This window comes from Protopterus annectens, chromosome 4.part0, assembly GCF_019279795.1.
Source record: "Protopterus annectens isolate FY-2018-M chromosome 4.part0, PAN1.0, whole genome shotgun sequence".
NCBI classification, from domain to species: Eukaryota; Metazoa; Chordata; order Ceratodontiformes; family Protopteridae; genus Protopterus; species Protopterus annectens.
Window position 1 is genome coordinate 589689861 of NC_056733.1, and position 14963 is coordinate 589704823.

Sequence of the window (14963 nt, forward strand, 5' to 3'; positions counted from 1 at the left end):
GGATAAGGAATTGGATCCCTTTACGGTTCCTATTCCTACTGTCCTGGACTTTCTATCCCTCCTTTTTAGGCAGGGAGCTAGTGCGTCCACCATTAAAGTCCAACTTGCAGCCATCTCATTATCATGTGGGGGATGGCGTAAATTCTTTGGCGTCAGCTAAAATATGCAAAGCCTTCCTAAAAGGTGTGTTTCTCTTAAAGCCTCCCATTAAACCGGCTATGCCTCCATGGGATCTTACCTTGGTCTTACAAGCTTTAACAGGACCACCTTTCGAACCGGCGGCCTCAGTGCCTTTAAAATTCTTATCTTGGAAAACAGCCTTCTTTGTCACTATTACCTCGGCCAAGAGGGTATCAGAGTTGCAAGCCTTGTGCATTAAGTATCCATACCTTATTTTTCACAAAGATAGGGTGGCCCTCAGGACTAATCCTTCTTTTCTGCCCAAGGTAGCCACAGAGACCAACATTAATCAATCTATTAACCTCCCTGTTTTCTTTCCTAGCTTCCAAAACAAAGGAGAATACACATTGCACAAATTGGATGTGCACAGACAACTACGTTTTTACTTGCATAGGACTAAAGATTTCCGCAAGTCAGACCAGTTGTTTGTTTCTTATGCTAAATCAGCCTTGGGCAAACCAATTTCTAAGGTAACAGTAGCAAATTGGATCTCTCAATGTATCAGACAGGCATACATTTCAGCTGGGAGGCCAGCTCCGGTTGTTGTTCGGGCACATTCTACCAGATCTGTGGCTACCTCAACAGCTTTTTGGTCTAGAGTTCCAGTAGACTATATCTGTTCAGCAGCTACCTGGTCTTCTTCCCATACGTTCATTTTTCATTACAAGCTGGACATGATCTCCAGAAGTAGGGCTTCCTTTGGCTCCGCGGTGCTTCGGAATATCCTTCCGTAGGGACCACCCAGGGCCTTTAGGTAAGCTGGGGACTCTGTCCCACAGGTTGCAGATCAAATGAAGTAACTACTTCAGATAAAGAAGTTATGTACTCACCATAACGTTCCATCTGAGTAGATACTTCATTTGTCTGCAACCAACCCCCCCTGCCATCCCCCGAACCTCGGTAAAGTATTGTCCTGTGGAGAATTTCTTCTCTGTCTTTAGCTTATAGGGCAAAATAACTGATCTGAGGTAATGTGGTCGGTAGTAAGGGATTATGGGTAGGGGAGGAGCTAGGAGCTCGGATCTTGAAGCTTGGAAAGCTGCCGGTTCGGATCCGAGGTCGGATCCGACTCCCACAGGTTGCAGACAAATGAAGTATCTACTCAGATGGAACGTTATGGTGAGTACATAACTTCTTTTTTTAATGCATGCAACCCCGCCCAATGGGGTATGCTAGTATATAGGGATTTTATGTCCAACGTACACATGAGCCATTGTGGTTCCAATTGGGTATCCTGTATAATTTGTAAAAATTGGGTTGTCTTGTATTCTAGCCCAGACTTCTTTCAGCAATGGTTTTAATTGTACTGTCAAAAAAAGTGGTTCTGTAAGTGAACCAATACCTGCAACAATCTGTCTGCCTGGTGGTTTAGAAATAGATTTTTGGAAGTAGGTACAGAATTTGCTTTTGTGGGTGTCACTGTAAGATGTTGAGCTGTTTTGGGGGTAATAATGCCTTCTTCAACCTATTTTACAGGGCAATTCTTGTTCTGTGTTTTACCTTTAATGTAATAAAAGTACTTGGAGACGGTCTATGCTGGCCTTGTGTTCACTCGCCAACACTGGTACCCGCTTCTACGCAATGTGTCACCTTCCTCTGTGGTACCTGCCTCAGACACCTTACCTACTGTCTCAGCAGAACTGTCAAATTCTGCACACTGCTCCAAACTCTGAATCTTCAACTAATTTCACCAGTCACATCTCTCAGTAAACCTATGATGGATGTCATTTTGGAGGCTAGAATGCCTAGTACTAGAAAATCTTATGCTGATAAATGGAGAAGATTCTGTGCGTGGAACCAAGCACAAGGAATAAACACAGCAATGCCTGATATTCCTCAGATTCTGCAATATTTAACTGAGATGCTTCACAAGGGCCCATCTTTTTAGTCCATAAAAATCCATGCCTCTGCCATTTTGGCTCCTTACAACACAGAGCCTCTCTTTTCTCATCCCCTGCTAAAGCAGTACCTCAGAGGGGCCAAAAATGAGACCTCCCAGGAGAGCACCAATTCCTCCATGGGGCCGCAGTTTTGTGCTGGAAAACTCACTCCTTTTGAACCAGCTGCTACTGCAGACATAACATTTCTCTCGGAAGACTGCTCTTTTAGCAGTCACTTCAGCTAGAAGGATTTCAGAACTACAGGCTCTCATGGCTGTGGAGCCTTTTGTTATCTTATCTGGACAGGGTGGCCCTCAGGGCCAATCCATCCTTTGTCCAAGGTGGTATCCAGTGTGGCTCTTAATCAGACCATTCATCTGCCAACTTTTTTCCCAAATCCACAGAACAAGGGGGAGTGGATTCTGCATTCATTGAATGTACACAGGCAACTAAGATTCTGTTTAGGATAAAATCTGAGCAACTACTGGTGGCATTTGCTGCAGGGGCAGAGGGAAAGTCCATTTCAAAGCAGGCTGTTTCAAAATGGATAAGCCATTGTATTCATTTCTGCTACATGCACTATGGTAAACCTGTCCCCAAGGGGATCCGATCCCATTCCACCAGGACTGCATCTACTTCTGCAGCTTTTCTCAGAGGGGTTCCTACCAGAGACATTCTAGAAGCTGTTACTTGGAGCTCAGTTCATACTTTCACCAAACATTACCATTTACCTCTTTTCTAATTCCAGAGCAGGCTTTGCCACTGCTGTCCTGGCAGGGCCTTATAGCTGCTCCTAATGCTGTATAATTCCATCCTCCCAACCATAGCTTTAGAATTCTGCCCAAATGTAATGACTGCAGCAGTGAAACACAAACATAGTACAGTTGTGTACACTTACAATAAATGTAGATGTTCGTGTATTCACTGTTGCAGTCCTGGTTACCCAACCCGCCAGCTCCCTTTTCTCTTATACCTCTTTCCTTTACTATGTTCAGAAGCCTTTGTGGTGTATTTGCTTTTAGTTGGAGGTATATATTGTTCCAAATTACATGCATATATTTTTTGACCCCCATTTGGGGTGCACCTGACATCTGGGGCATGAAAAACTGATTAAAATGATGTCTGCTGCATATGTTATACCCCTGACGTCATGGAAGAGACAGGACCCAAGACTGTTCAGGCCGACTGAGGGCAACCTGCCCGCAGATTACCCAAATGTAATGACTGCAACAGTGAATACACCATCTACATTTATGGTAAGTGTAAACAACTGTACAATGTTTGCATAGTTGCATTGTCAGAACTCCCAAATTGTTACAAATGAGATTCTCCCTTGGGTAGAGATTTGGTGTTTGGGCCTTCTGCTGCAAGCTGATCAAAGTGACAAAAGATCTCTCAAGATTTTTCAGCCTGCCTTTTCAAAATTTTCCAAGGGATTTCCAATCTCATTCAGGTTTGGCAAATAACAAAATAAATGGTCAAAGTACAAGTAAACAGACTTGAAAAATGATGGGGTTCCAAAATGAAGTCTTGAACTTCCCAAAACCAAGGGCAGTCCAAGTCTGAGACCTTGTGAAACCTAAATCTCCTGGCCCCTTTTTTTCTCTCGAAATTCTCAATCTCCATTTTCTGTTTAGCAATTAAAAGCAAATGGACTCAAAATTTATCAAGGTTACAGATGGCAGTGGGAGGAAATACCTCCTTTCTGGGGGGGGGGGTCATTCGTCCTTCAAATCACTCTGTTCTTTATCACATGCTGTCCCAAGGAGTGGTAGAAAGTTTCTCATTCCCATGTGGGGAAGAGGTTTTATTCAAGGATGTTCATAGTGCCAAAGAAGGAAAATTCTTGGAGACCACTTCTGGATCTTAATTTCCTAAACCTGTTTGTGATGGTGCCCAAATTCATGTCACTTCACAACCTGTTATCTCCAAGTTTCCTGGCAAAACTAGACTTAAAAGATCACATCCCAGTTTATCAAGACACAAGTTTCTTATGGTTGTCTGGATCTCATTAGTTCTCTGCCTTGTTTTGGACCGTACACTGCAAGAGTGCGCTCAAAGTATGTAGCTCCAAATGTAATGTGATCCTATCTCGCCTACATTCTGTACTGATGGGTTCGGAGCCGATCCTCGGCTCCAACTCGGCACGCTCTACTATAGAACGAAGTCTCTTATTGGCTGAGCTATCCCACATCCCAGGATGCACCACCACTGCTTCCCCAGATCTCGTTTGCCGCTTCTACAGCAAAGACGTGGTCTCTGACTTGGCTGAGCTAAGCGCTTGTTTCTTTAAAAAAGTTTGTCAGAAATTTTTTGCTAACCTACCCAAAAGCTGTTTTAACAGCTATTCGTTGTGGTGTGACTGTGAGATTGTGTATTTTGTGGTAAATTGTCGTAGTTTGAAGGGAAGGATCCCGTTTAAGTTAGAGGGGCCTTGCCCTCGCGCTTTGTTGAAGCTTTAGTGCGAGTCTTTCTTCAGTGTTCCCGTTTGAGTTAGAGGGGCTGTGTACACAGTTTTCTTTAAGCTATTTGTTATTGTTAGTGTACTTGAAAGTTTTTTGTAGTGCCAATATGTCGAAAGAGCACAGACCTTCAGGGTTCAAAAAATGCTCTAAATGCAGTTACAAAATGTCCATCACGGACGATCACTCTTTATGCGTTTATTGTTTAGGCCCTAAGCATCTTCAGGAGTCATGTAGCGTTTTCACGTTTTTTCCTCCCGAGTCCTCCAAAAGAGGAAAAACAAATTGATTTTAAAAGGGCTTATCACCCCTTCCTTTGAGGAGGCTTTATCATCTTCCTCTTCACCTTCAAAGAAGAAGAAATCGGCTCCGACCAGCCCGTCGGAACCGACTACAAAAAAATCTCAGCAGGCTTCTCCATCGGCTCCACGGACTTCGGAGCCGAGGGCGGAACGGTCTGCCTCGATGCCTCCAACCTCGACTCCTCTGTCTTTGGAGCCGAAGGCTAGAGCTTCGAGAGGCGGGTCACCTTCATTGGCTCCACTGTCTTCGGAGCCGATGAGTTGCCCGCTCAGACTCTTCCCCTTCGGCGCCGAAGTCCTCTTCGGCTCCGAGGGAAATTGCAATGGTTGTGGAGTCTCCCTCGGCACCGATATTTATCGAGACTATTCAGAGCCGGTCCCCCAGTCCTTCGGAACCGGTGGAGAAGTCGACTCAAACCCGTTCAATCTCTTCTTGGTCTTCGAGAATGTCTGATTCGGACATAGACAGGGTACTTCAAAGGCTGTTTCAGTCTCCGGTCTTCCAAAAGTTGGTTTTGGCTCCAGCCCAGTCGGCTCCGGAGCTGATTGCCCACCCTGTTGTCTTGGTTCCTCCTCCAACAGCCTTGGCACCGTTGGAGTCGGTGCTGGTGGAGCCGGTGGAGGTTTTGGGTCAGTTCCAACCCTTACTCCAACCCCGCCCTTCGGGTCGGAGTTCGGTACACGGACCTCCTCTGTCGGCCCCGGGGGTGACACTTCGGGACCGATGTTTTCAGTTCCGAGCCTCCCTCTCGGTGCGTCGGCTGCGGGAGTGCCGTTTACTGTTGTGGCCTCGGGGGTTGGACCTTCCCAGGACTCTGGGGGTCCTGCCTTCAGGGCCATGAGGAGTGCTTTGGCCAAATCTTTGGCCACCTCCACCGTCTCACCGTCACCTTCCCTTGGCATGGAGACTGGTTCCTTTGTAGTCCCCCTATCTCAAGACAGCGGAGCCCTGGGGCCTGAGGCCACCCCCATCGGGGGTTCCCTCCTTCCTGAAGGTCCCTCCGAAGCATCTTCAGAGGAACCTCCCAGGAAGAGACAGTGCAAGAGGAAGCACGTCGACTCCCCTGACGAGTCTCTCACCTCTGACACTGACCTCGATGATGCGGAGGGGTCCCCCAAGTCATCCTCGGATGATGTCTCCTTTGCGGACATTTTGGAAATCCTGAAGCAACGAGGCGACTGGCAGTCCAAACCCCCTTCCGCTGAGGAGTCGGTATTTCTCAAGGCCTTCGGGGCTCAGCCCTCCGCCTCCTGGGTGTCTCCGCCCTTCGATGAGCTTCTGGATTTGATCTCTCGAAGGGCGTGGGAACACCCGGATTCTGTGGAACCGGTGCCAGCTCGCCCCAATAAATTTCTTTCAGCACCCCCCGAAAAGGATTTTCTCTCCAAAGGTGTGGCTGTAGATGCCTTGGTGGTGGCATCTGCTACCCAACAAGATGTGGCAGAGGCTTCAACGTCCATCCATCCTCCTAATAAAGAGTCCAGGAGCATGGATCGGTACGGGAAGCACACCCTTACTTCAGCAACCTTTACTTTAAGGTCTCTGAATTATCTGACGCACTTCACCAGACTTCAGAGGGATCTGGTCAAGGAACTTTCAGATACCCTCAAAAAGCAACGAAGAAAGCAGCCAGTAGCAAAACAACGAACACAGTATCCAGCAAATCTTTTATTAAAATCTCTGACGTCTCGGCCAAAGCCTTCAAGGAGAATAAAAAAATGTACAAGCACCCATTCTCTTATAACAAAGCAATTAACCAATCAAATAATTAAATACTTAATTAAGCAATGCTCTCCAATTGAACTCTTCATTAAGCCCATAAGGAGACATAGTTTTATATTTTAAAATGAATAAAGCTTCTTTTTGTAATAAAACAGTTTTAACATCCTGATGGCAATACAATGATAGCTTAACTTGTTCTAAAATGGTAGCTTTTAAACCTACACTACTTTTATTATGACATTCTGAAAAATGCAGAGCCACAGGGCTTTCTATATTGCCATTATTAATGTCCCTTATGTGCTCTAACAGTCTCAGTTTAAAAGCTCTTTTTGTTTCTCATATGTAATAAATATTACATGGACAGCTGAGAGCATAAATAACCCCTACTGTATTACAACAAAACTGCTTAACAGAAATAAACTTAACATCATTAATAGAAGGAAAACAAGATACAATATATTTACAGGCTTTACACCTTCCATGAATTAAAGAAAGATATGTATATTTTTGGTAGGAAGCTGCAGCTAAAATATTTTTTTGGTAATTTCTCGACGACTTCTAATTCGATTGATGAGTTAAACAACAGTAGTTCTTGTGATAGCTTTTTTTCTTGTTTTTCAGATGAAGCTGCTAATGCATATTGTAAATTAGATACCACTAAGGTACCGACGGTTAGTAACTTTACTCCTGGTAATCTGAATAATGATATATGTCAGTTTGTGAATTTAGTTAATTTTTTCACTGAACTAAATTACAAAAAATATATGAGTGAGAAAACTAATGTCAAATATAATTTGCAATGGAATGAGTGGCAAGCTTTGGTTAATCTTGGTAGAAAAAGGGACATTATTTTCAAACCATCTGATAACGGCAATAAGTTAGTTGTGATGCATTTTGCTGACTATTTATCTATGTGTATGGAACATTTAAAGGATAGCAAAACCTATAAAGTAGTATCTGTAGATGTATATTTAAAATCTATTCAGGACTACTTGGAGCTGTTGAATAAAGGGGTTAGGTTATTTTTGCCCAACTGATGTCAAAAAGAAATTTCAAGTAGAAGGTTCAAGAATGGCCCTTTTTTACTGCCTACCCAAGATACATAAAAATTTGTCTAGGCCTCCTGGGAGGCCTATAGTATCTGGTTCTTTTTATTTTTTACACAATTTGGGTATTTTTTTACATCAATTTTTGGCTCCTTTTGTCTACAAGTTGCCATCTTATATTTGTGATGTTTTTGATTTTTTAAACAAGATGAAAGGGATAAAGATAAACAGGAGAATGACTTGGTTTACTATTGATGTCAGGAGCCTTTACACAAATATTAAACATCATTTTGGTATAGAGGCTGCTAGATATTTTTTAGGTGATACTCCAGTTACAGAATTTATTGTAGAGTTGCTTTATTTTTGTTTGACTCATAATTTTTTTGAATTTAATGAGGTTCTATACCATCAGTTACAAGGCACAGCCATGGGGGCTTCTTTTGCCCCCATGTATGCTAATTTATTTATGGGTTTATTTGAACTAGAAATTTATAAACATAGGTTCTTTCTTTCTCATGTAATTGCTTATTTTAGGTTTGTGGATGATTTAATATTTTTGGTGGATGCTGATGAGAGTGATATTAAGGAATTTGTAAATGATATCAACAATAATAGATTTTCGATGAATTTTGATGGTTTGGTAATGGGACATGTTGTTCCATTTTTGGATGTAGTTTTAGATATTTCTGATGGTATGAAGATTATTACTTCGATTAATAGAAAATTTGAAGGTACTAATTTTTATTTACATGGCACTAGTGGCCATCCTCCTCATACTCTGGATGCATTACCATATGGTGAAATGTTACGTACTTATAGATTATGTGGGAGACCTGATATTTTTCAGCAAGAAATGAAGTGTCTAGTTGAGTCTTTCATGAATAGAGGGTATAATAAAGATACTTTAAATAGATGTTTTGACAAGTTGGTCAAAAGGGTTAAACCTTCTGATGGTGAAAATAGTCATTATTTTCATAACAATGTGGTTGAATATAATAATGGTAGGAAGTATAGGGAAAATATGTACTTTGTGACCACCTATGGATGTTTTACTTCTCAATTTCTTGATATAGTTAAACAGTTTTGGTCTTATTTACATTCTTGGAAAAATGTTCAACAATGGCTGAATGTCAATTTGAAATTTTCTTTTCGGAGAGGTAGAAATATTAAAAACTTTCTAGTTAGAAGTAAATTCAGTATACCTCCCTCTTCATTATATAAAGAACCATGTAAAACTGGCACCTTTCCTTGTGGAAGGTGTAAAGCCTGTAAATATATTGTATCTTGTTTTCCTTCTATTAATGATAAGTTTATTAATGTTAAGCAGTTTTGTTGTAATACAGTAGGGGTTATTTATGCTCTCAGCTGTCCATGTAATATTTATTACATAGGAGAAACAAAAAGAGCTTTTAAACTGAGACTGTTAGAGCACATAAGGGACATTAATAATGGCAATATAAAAAGCCCTGTGGCTCTCATTTTTCAGAATGTCATAATAAAAGTAGTGTAGGTTTAAAAGCTACCATTTTAGAACAAGTTAAGCTATCATTGTATTGCCATCAGGATGTTAAAACTGTTTTATTACAAAAAGAAGCTTTATTCATTTTAAAATATAAAACTGTGTCTCCTTATGGGCTTAATGAAGAGTTCAATTGGAGAGCATTGCTTAATTAAGTATTTAATTATTTGATTGGTTAATTGCTTTGTTATAAAAGAATGGGTGCTTGTACATTTTTTTATTCTCCTTGAAGGCTTTGGCCAAGACGTCAGAGATTTTAATAAAAGATTTGCTGGATACTGTGTTCGTTGTTTTGCAACTTTCAGATACCCTCTCTGGTAACTTACCTGAGCAGTTGGCCCAGACGGTTAGCTCTCAGCTGGCTACCGTATCATCGTTGTCGAACTCGTCCATGAGGCTCATTTCATATGCAGCCGAGGGGGCGAGCAGAGCGGCGGGAACAGGTGTTGCTCTACGGAGACAAGCCTGGCTTCGCCTGTGTCATTTTGCGGAAGCCTTCAAGTCTTCCTTTGCCGATGCTCCCTTTGATGGGTCCTCTCTGTTTGGACCCAAGGTAAAGGACACCTTGACTCGCTGTGAACAAGAGGGTAAGACTTTAACTGCCCTAGGGGCACAGTTTTCCACTCGCTTCAGGCCTTATCCCAAGGCTAGAAGAGGGGGGAAAATGTGGTTCCGTAAATCTCAAAAGCCTTACTCTTCACAGCAGAGTGATCCCCTTCTAGAGGCAGAGGAGGGGGAAATTTTTTCAGGAAGACGCCGTCCCAGAGGCGGCGGAGGCCCCCGCAACACTGGAGACCGCGAGTCCTTTCGTGGCTCCTCAACCTTCCAGCATCCCTGAAGGATTGCCCGACTGTGCAGCTCCGGAGCCAGTCGGGGGTCGTTTTTCGAAGCACGTAAAGGCCTGGGAGAGTATCACTCAGGACCAATGGGTGCTCTGAATCATCGCCGGAGGTTACACCATCCCTTTTTCTCAACACCCCCCTCCATCCCAAAAAATCCCGGACCCACCACCCAGTCAACGGGATCTTGCAGCCAACGAAATCTCAAAGCTGCTTCAAAAAGGAGTCATCCAACCTGTCCCCGCAGGCCAGACCGGATTAGGGACTTACTCAAGATTCTTTTTGGTGCCATAGAAGACCGGGGACTTGAGGCCCATTTTGGATCTCAGCAAGCTAAATCGATCAGTGAAGAAGTCCAAGTTCCGGATGGTCACCTTGCAATCCATTCTCCCGCTGCTGGAGAAAGGTGTTTGGATGTGCTGCATAGATCTCAAGGACGCCTATTATCACATCCTGATAGATCAGGCGTCCAGGAGACACTTGCGCTTCAGCCTGGGAGACAGTCATTTCCAGTTCTGTGCACTGCCCTTTGGTCTCACCACAGCCCCCAGGGTGTTCACCAAATGTTTGGCGGTGGTGACTGCTCACCTGAGAAGTCTAGGATTCCAGGTGTTTCCATACCTAGACGACTGGCTCCTAACTGCCACCTCCAGGCTTCTACTCTTGCAAAACCTAGCAGCCACCATATCTCTAGGCAACTCCCTAGGAATCGCCTTCAGTTGGGCAAAGTCCGTGTTGCTGCCATCTCAGCGCATTCGGTTTATCGGAGTAGAGATAGACTCAAAGCAAATGCGGGTCTATCTTCCTACAGAGAGGATAGAAACACTACAGTCTCAAGTTCGAGCCTTGCTCCTCAAACGTCGAGCCCCAGCCAGGATGGTCCTACAACTGTTAGGTTCCATGTCGGCCACCGTTCTTCTAGTCCCCTTGGCAAGGTTACATATGAGGATTCTCCAGTGGCTCCTGTCAGTCCAGTGGTCTTATCAGGATCTCCCTCTCAGTCACCACATTCTGATCACAGAGACGTGCAAACAGGACCTTCGTTGGTGGCTTCTTTCCTCCAACCTGGATCAGGGGCGACCCTTCGTTCCACCACCTCCAGTGGCCACATTGACTACGGACGCCTCCCAGATGGGGTGGGGGGGACATTACCTGGGCAGGTCAGTCCAAGGCAAGTGGCACTCCGACGAGAGTCTCCTCCACATCAACATACTAGAGATGAGAGCGGTGCTTCTATCGCTGCAAGCACTACACAGTTACCTCCCCCAGGACATGATTGCCATTCAGTCCGACAACATGTCAGTAGTCTGGTACCTGAAAAAGCAGGGACGGACCAGATCCTACCCCCTTTGCAGAGAGGCCATGAAGGTATGGGATTGGGCGATTGCAACCAAACGTTTTCTGGTAGCAACACACATTCCAGGGAAATCCAATGTGATAGCTGACAGGCTGAGCAGAACTATTCTCTCCCCTCACGAGTGGTCTCTGAACGACAGAGTGGCAACTCAGATTTTCAGAAGATGGGGGAACTCCTTGTTGCGACCTTTTCGCAACCCCCCTCAACACGAAATGCCAACAGTTCTTCTCTCTCACCCCAGTTCCGGGGGAGATTCCCAAGGACGCCCTAGTCCAAGCTTGGCCCACTGGTCTGCTATACGCCTTTCCACCGGTTCCCCTTCTTCCCAAGGTGATCCAGAAGGCGATTCGCTTGGAGAGCAAAATGATTTTAGTTGCCCCATACTGGCCTCGTCAAGTCTGGTTTCCCTTTCTTCGGAAATGTGCACTGGACGGTCCATGGTTCCTGGACCAAGTTCCGGATCTCTTGACCCATCAGTCGGGACAGCTTCATCAGTCCCTCCACTCATTGAAGTTAACAGCTTGGCTCCTCCTCTTCCGACCATAGTCAGGAACCATGCTTTGGACCCGGAAGTCATACATATTTTGTCCTCTGCACACAAGACTTCTACTAAGAAAATGTATAGCAGCAAATGGAAGAGATTTGCTATTTGGGCCCAACTCCGGGGATTAGACCCCATAACAGTCCCGGTGTCAGAGGTTCTGAAGTTTTTAGCTTCTCTGTTCAATCAAGGTTGTTCGGTCTTTACCATCAAGGTTCAATTGGCAGCCATTTCCAATTTTCATGAGAGCATAGAACCACCTTTGATGAGCAACAAGTTGTGTAAGGCCTTCATGAAAGGTGCTGGGCTGCTACGGCCCCCGATATCTCATCCCGCTCCACCGTGGGACCTTAATGTGGTGTTAGGTGCTTTGACCTCTTCCCCCTTTGAACCGGCAGCAACTTGTGACTTAAAATTTCTTTCTTGGAAGACTGCGTTATTAGTTGCAATTACATCAGCCAGGAGAGTTTCGGAACTTCAAGCCCTATGTGTCAAACCACCATATCTGTTTTTTCACAAGGATAGAGCATCCCTCAGACCGAACCCATCCTTTGTTCCTAAGGTTTGTTCTAGTTTTTGTCTGCAACAATCATTGGAACTTCCAGTTTTCTTCCCAAAGTACTCGAACAGAGCGGAATACATCTTTCACACCTTGGATGTTCACAGACAATTATGCTTCTATTTAGATAGGAACGCACCAAGCACGGAAAACAGATCAGTTGTTTGTGTCCTTTTCGGACAATAAATTGGGCAAAACCGTCACGAAAGTCACTATTGCCAAGTGGATCAGAGACTGTATCAGTCATACTTACTTCATTTCTAATAAAGAGCTTACAGCTACAGTGAAAGCTCATTCTACCAGGGCTATGGCTACTTCGGCAGCTTTTCATTCCAAGCTTGCCATTAGTGACATTTGTGCTGCGGCTACGTGGTCTTCACCTCACACCTTCATTTCTCATTACAAATTGGACGTGGCATCTCGGGGGCGAGCTTCCTTCGGTTCATAGTTCTCAGGAGTGTTTTCCAGTGAGCCACCCAGGAATCAGGTGCTAGGGACGCTGTCCCATCAGTACAGAATGTAGGCGAGATAGGATCACATTACATCTTTTAGTTATGTACTTACCATAACTTTAGATGTATGGGATCCATCTCGCCTACATTCCTAATAACCCACCCTCCTTCCCCCTGCCTTGGAGATCAGAAGAGACCGGACGGTTCGAGTTCAGCTGTTTCATCTTGAAACACCTGGCAATATTATATCAACAGTCTATGTGTGTGTGCATGTGTGCGGACAAACAAGATCTGGGGAAGCAGTGGTGGTGCATCCTGGGATGTGGGATAGCTCAGCCAATAAGAGACTTCATTCTATAGTAGAGCGTGCCGAGTCGGAGCCGAGGATCGGCTCCGAACCCATCAGTACAGAATGTAGGCGAGATGGATCCCATACATCTAAAGTTATGGTAAGTACATAACTAAAAGTTATACTCTCATTGCAGGCTAGAGGGTATCCACATTTTTCCATATTTAGATGACACGTTTATCTTGTAGCATCTTTCAAGTGTCAGGAATCTCCCTTGAGTGCCAGATCTTACACATGTTGGAATTCCAAGAGGACATTGAAAAGTCTTGACTTTTTCACACAAGGTTATATTTCTGGGATGTCAAGTAGACCTTTCATTTCAAGAGGAAAAATAGATCTAGGTCCACTCAGACTTCTGTCACTGAGGAAGTACCTCGGGATTCTGAGTCTTACAGCATCTGATTCTCATGATACTCCTGGCAAGACTCCACATGAGAAATACAATGGTATCTGAAGCCTGTTTGGCTCCAGCACACCTTATTTTCCAGTCCTAGACAATGGTATCTGAAGCCTGTTTGGTCCCAGCATACCTTATTTTCCAATCCCAGCACTAGGGTTTGTCAGGGGTCTATCACCAAATCAAAATTGACATACCCGAATACCTAATCAATGCATTAACATCAAACTGACTTCAGCAAATTTTTTCTGAGGGGAAAATCGCTTGCCCGACCAAACCCAAACACTGGGGTTCATCCCCTAACTAAATATACCAACTCCAAAAATTAGTGTATGGTGGAGAAAAGGACAAGTTCTGGACTACAGCCAAGTGTTTTTTTTTCCCCTGGGGAAACAAATTCACTACTTATTTGTACTTCAGTCATGGTCTGTGGAAGTCTTCAGTATGTCACGTTTATTTGCTGATGTAGACCCCAGAAGAGAACTGGCTTGGAGGGAGGCAGCAAATATCCTTAAATCTAGATGTCTTCTTCACTGTTTCAAAGCAATCAGTCATTACAGATGCCTCAAACTTTGCATGGGAGCTGTTTCAGGAGGGATAAAAGTCTAAGGTGTGTGAGACAAAAGGCAAAAACAAAGATGCAGGCATATAAATATGAAAGAAGCTTGGCCAGTCAAGGCACTCAACTCCATCTTTGGTCTTTGAGACCTCTTCAGGTTGCTAGACAATACCATAGTCATGTCTCAACGAGTAAGAGAGCAAGGTCATACTTTGCAGGCTAGCCATGCTAACTTTTAGGTATAGCTGTAAAAGCATTCTTACTCAACAGAAATTCTACCTTCTGTCAGAAAATTGTGTGGCAGACTAGCTGAAGGACAAGATCCAGACCCTCATGAATGGAAACAAGTTAAAGTGGCCTAAGATTTGGTCCATCTGGGAATTCTGCAAGTAGACCCATCGGCCTCATCTGATTTAATCAGGCTTCCTTGTAGACTGTCTACACACAAGATCAGGGGTATTTGATACACTGATACCAATTAACTTCAGTTGACCGCCTGGATGAGAAGGTCTTGAAATGTGCTGCAGGTACTAATGGAGGCAAAAGGCCAGCTACTAAAAAATCTTGACAAATTGGAAAGGCTTTCTAGTTGGTACCAGCAACATAAACACCCATTCAGGACTAGTGTTCTGTTTTATTTTTACATTTGTGAGTATTACATAGCCTTTCATTCTCCTCTGTTAAGGTTCATTTATCTACCATTTCAGCTAGTCTGCTCATGGATAACCCCTTTCAATGCTTTCTCATGTCAGAATGTTTGTTTTTGAAAGGGGGGGCCTGCAAGAAAACTGGTGGCTT